This window comes from Scyliorhinus canicula, chromosome 16, assembly GCF_902713615.1.
Source record: "Scyliorhinus canicula chromosome 16, sScyCan1.1, whole genome shotgun sequence".
In the NCBI taxonomy this organism is placed as follows: domain Eukaryota; kingdom Metazoa; phylum Chordata; class Chondrichthyes; order Carcharhiniformes; family Scyliorhinidae; genus Scyliorhinus; species Scyliorhinus canicula.
The window spans coordinates 116,873,887-116,878,926 of record NC_052161.1 but is presented as its reverse complement, the minus strand read 5'-3'; the positions used below and the strand labels follow the sequence as shown (position 1 = coordinate 116,878,926).

At 46.8% G+C, this 5,040-nt stretch overlaps 1 pseudogene; it reads right to left on the bottom strand.

The window, feature by feature from the left end:
- Positions 1–3,830: 3,830 nt before the first annotated feature.
- LOC119950799 lies at positions 3,831–4,667 on the bottom strand (annotated as a pseudogene).
- Between the last annotated feature and the right edge of the window lie 373 nt (positions 4,668–5,040).

Below are 5,040 nucleotides of genomic sequence, written 5' to 3'. Positions count from 1 at the left end.
TAATTCTCTACATCAGTTTAAAATTGTGCCTGTTCAATCAAACTCCAATCTCTTGCCCTCTTAATCGCAATTGTTTCAAACACACAAGTGGTCTTCCAATTGCCCCTTAGATTGAGGAATGATCGGATTTTACTCATTTATGGGCAGCACGGTGGCATAGTGGGTTAGCCCAGCGGCCTCACGGCGCCAAGGTTCCAGGTTCGATCCCGGCTCTGGGTCACTGTCCGTGTGGAGTTTGCACATTCTCCCCGTGTTTCCATGGGTTTTGCCCCCAAAACCCAAAAGATGTGCGGGGTAGGTGAATTGGCCACGCTAAATTGCCCCTTAATTGGAAAAAAGAATGAATTAAGTAGTCTAAATTTATTTTAAAAAAAGATTTTACTCATTTCCACATACCAAGTTGCTGCAAAGTTAAATAAATTATTGCTCCTTCACTTTCAAGAGATTAGTTTGCATTGTACTGTGAGAATAACAGCAGTCACAGCGATCATCGTAGGAGGTCATTTCATTGCAGCAAAGCACACAATCCTCAGGGCTTCACAGGTAGTTGGAAGAATAACAACTACCAGGTACCAGGATCGTCGTTCAACAGTCAAAGTCATAACTGACAATTGACAGGCTGGACCGCCAGTTCAGACATCGGGTCCACTTCTATCCTTCCAGATCCTGACGCAGGCCAATGTTCCACATTTCCTGGGATTCCTAAGAGAAAGAAGAGTGGAGCAAAGTTACAAGAACATAGAACATAGAACGGTACAGCACAGAACAGGCCCTTCGGCCCTCGATGTTGTGCCGAGCAATGATCACCCTACTCAAACCCATGTATCCACCCTATACCCGTAACCCAACAACCCCCTCTTAACCTTACTTTTTAGGACACTACGGGCAATTTAGCTTGGCCAATCCACCTAACCCGCACATCTTTTTTTAAATAAAAATTTAGAGTACACAATTATTTCTTCCAATTAAGGGGCAATTTAGCATGGCCAATCCACCTACTCTGCACATTTTTTTTTTGGGTTGTGGGGGCGTAACCCACGCAGACACGGGGAGAATGTGCAAACTCACACAGACAGTGACCCAGAGCCAGGATCGAACCTGGGACCTCAGCGCCGTGAGGCGGTTGTGCTAACCACTAAGCCACCGTGCTGCCCCTAACCCGCACATCTTTGGACTGTGGGAGGAAACCGGAGCACCCGGAGGAAACCCACGCACACACGGGGAGGACGTGCAGACTCCGCACAGACAGTGACCCAGCCGGGAATCGGACCTGGGACCCTGGAGCTGTGAAGTACTTATGCTAACCACCATGCTACCGTGCTGCCCCAACAGACAGACAAGGTTAATCATAACAAAACGAGGGCAACCAGTGTCAGGGAATAAATGCAGCCTAGCCGGCGTCATCCATTTTGCAAGCACACGTATATATTGGACTTTAAATCTCACAAGGTAAGGGATCCACCCTCACCTCTCCAATGTAGAGCAGATTGCAAATGGATAATGTTGCAGCGGCAAAATGCCTCACAAATAGGAGTAAAGAAATTGATTTTTAGCCAATGCGGGAAGAGAGGAGAAGTTGCTGACTACAATTAAATGAACAGGGCGGGGATGTCCAGGGCGGGGATAAATGTGGGGTCTTTTCTCACTCTGAGTCTGATATAATGGAGCATTCCTCACAGATGCGACAAGCTTACTCACCCTTGTTTGGTGGCTCGCTTCCCACCTGTTGCAAAGTAGAAATGGCTGCAACCCACTCTTGCATTTCACTCCTGCACAGTCCAAACACAGAGCAGACATATTGAAGGGCAAGGTTACGATTCATCCCATTCAGAATGACACACATGAAAATGGATTAATAAAACCAATCGAGTAGAAGGTAAAGAGCAAATGATTGCGAATGCAGGTCTGACAGCATCTGTGGAGAGGGAAGGGAGCTAATGTTTCAAGTCGGGATGACTTTGTCAGGATGGGGTTGACAAAGAGTCATCCAGAATCTAAACGTTTGCTCCCTTCTCTCTCCACAGTAAAAGGATACCCTGATCACTGACTGCTTTTAGGATTTAGAATTGGACCCCAAATTCTTCTGGAGAAAATAGAAATCTTGCAATTAAGATGCTAGAGGGGTGGCACAGTGGCGGAGTGGTGAGCACTGCTGCCTCAAGGCACCGAGGACCCAGGTTCGATCCCGGCCCCAGGTCACTGTCCATGTGGCATTTGCACATTTGCCCCGTGTCTGCGTGGGTCCCATAGCCACAAACCCAAAAGTTGTGCAGGATCGGTAGATTGGCCACACTAAATTGCTCCTTATTGGAAAAAAAGAATTGGACACTCTAAAATAAAAAAAAACAGAAAGCTAGGTTAGGTGGATTAGCCATTTGAAATTGCCTGTAGTGTAATGTCCAAAAGGTTAGGTGGGGTTGCAGGGATAGGGTGGGGGAGTGGGGTGCTCGTTCAGAGGGTCGGTGTAGACTCGATGGGCCGAATGGCCTCCTTCTACACTGTAGGGCTTCTATAAGAGTAAGAGGGGAAGAAAATGCAAGCGAGCAGAAGAAACAGGAGCAAGATGGAAGAGCAAACAAATGTTATGATGGGCAAGTCAAACTACTTATCTTAAATGTCAACCTGCCCCTTCATACACTGACTTGCTAAGAATTTCCAGTGCTTTGATCGTAGGATTTTATCTATGTTGTTTATCCATAAACACTTACTCATTTCCTGCTCCCACGATAACATTTCTGTTTGGATGCCTTGTCATTCTCGACAAGACAGAGAACAAAAACCAGCACCTTCGCCTCGAAGCAGTTAACTCTCACCTTTGAGATGCTGGCATTGTCCAGTCCAGGAAATCTACCATTCCTGGCGGAAGGAGAGAGAAAATCAAAATCCTGAGTTGTGCGAGAATAGTTGGAGGGTTGAAATCCAGTAATCATTTCCGGCTTTGAATTTAAGAAACAAAAAGACCTTATTAATAGGATTGACTAGGGGGCGGCATTGTATCCTCACGGCGCTGAGGACCTGGGTTCGATCCCGGTGCCGGAGTTTGCCGTGTCTGTGTGGAGTTTGCACATTCTCCCTGTGTCTGTGTGGGTCTCTCACCCCCACAACCCAAAGATGTGCAGGGTAGGTGGATTGGCCATGCTAAAATGCACCTTAATTGGAAAATAAAAGAATTGGGTACTCTAAATTAGTAAAAATAAAATGAATAGGATCGACTCCAACTAAGCATTACAGAAATCTGTCTAATTTGCGAAAATTTATAACGGTTCAACGCTAACCAGTAATCTTTTTCTTCATCATTTAAGGATGCGTTGCTGGCTAGGCCAGCAAATAATTTCCATTCCCAGTTGCCTTGGAGAAGGTGGTGGTGAGCTGCCCCCTTGAACCGCTGCAGTCTATCTGGTGTAGGTGCTGTTAGGGAGAGGGTGCGCCAGGATTTGGGCCTAGCGACAGTGAAAGAAATATATTTCCAAGCCAGGGTGGTGAGCGGCTTGGAGGGGAACCTCCAGGTGGGTGATGTTCCCATGTGGCTGCTACCTTTGTCCTTCTAGGTGGCAACGGTTGTGGGTTCCTACAGTGCATCTTGTAGATGGTACACACTGCTGCTAATGTGTGTCGGAGATGAAGGGAGTGAATGTTTGTGGAAGGGATGCCAATCCCAATCAAATGGGCTGTATGTGGAACTGGTAGCAATGTAGGAGTTGGCCCCTCACCCATCATGAGTTTGTGACTGACTGATTGTCGCCCTCGGTTTCCTGTCCCCATGGATAGGGATCTGATATACTTGAGTAAAATGTCAGTAACATTTACTTCTTTTTCCATTTTCCATCATATTTTATTATAATCCATTTAATTATGCATCTTCAGCCTTGTTGAAGCAGCATGTCAGACAACACTTCCCACAATATTGCCTGTTGAAGTGACATGAACACACCAGCACCACACTCCTCAGACGGACATCACACCGCAGACAATAGATTTTTCCATATTCAACACCTTGTAAGGTTTAAGGACAGCAAGCTTGACCTTCTTCCTCTCATGCTGGTTTTTCTTTGGTGTGGTGTAAGACTTCTTCTTCCTCTCTTGGCACCACCACAAAGCCTCAATACAAGATGCAAAGTTGACTCCTTTTGGATGTTGGAATCAGAGAGTGTACGGCCATCCTCCAACTGTTTTCCAGCAAAGGTCAGTCGCTGCTGATCAGGGGGAATACCTTCTTTGGGGCAGCAGGGTAGCATGGTGGTTAGCATAAATGCTTCACAGCTCCAGGGTCCCAGGTTCGATTCCCGGCTGGGTCACTGTCTGTGTGGAGTCTGCACGTCCTCCCCCTGTTGCGTGGGTTTCCTCCGGGTGCTCCGGTTTCCTCCCACAGTCCAAAGATGTGCGGGTTAGGTGGATTGGCCATGCTAAAGTGCCCGTAGTGTCCTAATAAAAAGTAAGGTTAAGGGGGGGGGTTGTTGGGTTACGGGTATAGGGTGGATACGTGGGTTTGAGTGGGGTGATCATGGCTCGGCACAACATTGAGGGCCGAAGGGCCTGTTCTGTGCTGTACTGTTCTATGTTCTATGTTCTATGTCTTGAATCTTAGCCTTTACATTTTCAATAGTATCTGAGGGCTCAACCTCGATGGTTATCGTTTTCCCCGTGAGGGTTATCACAAAGATCTGCATTTTCAGGTCCAATCCACCCAATCCTCGCCCGAAAAGGTCAGCATTGAAAGAGCACGTTTACTTATTTCTTATTATTTTATAAATTTATAAATTTGGAGCACCCAATTCTTTCTTTTCCAATTAAGGGGTGATTTAAGGAGCCAATTCATCTGCCCTGCACATCTTCGGGTTGTGGGGGTGAGACCCACGCAGACATGGGGGGAATGTGCAAACTCCACACGGGATCGAGCCCGGGTACTCAGCGGCGTGAGGCAGCAGTGCTAACCACTGCCCCACTGTGCCGCCCCAGAAACATTTCTAAGTTTAGAATCAATGCAAATGGCCAACGTAGCCATTTGACTCATGGAAACAAAATGCAAAATAAATGACACAC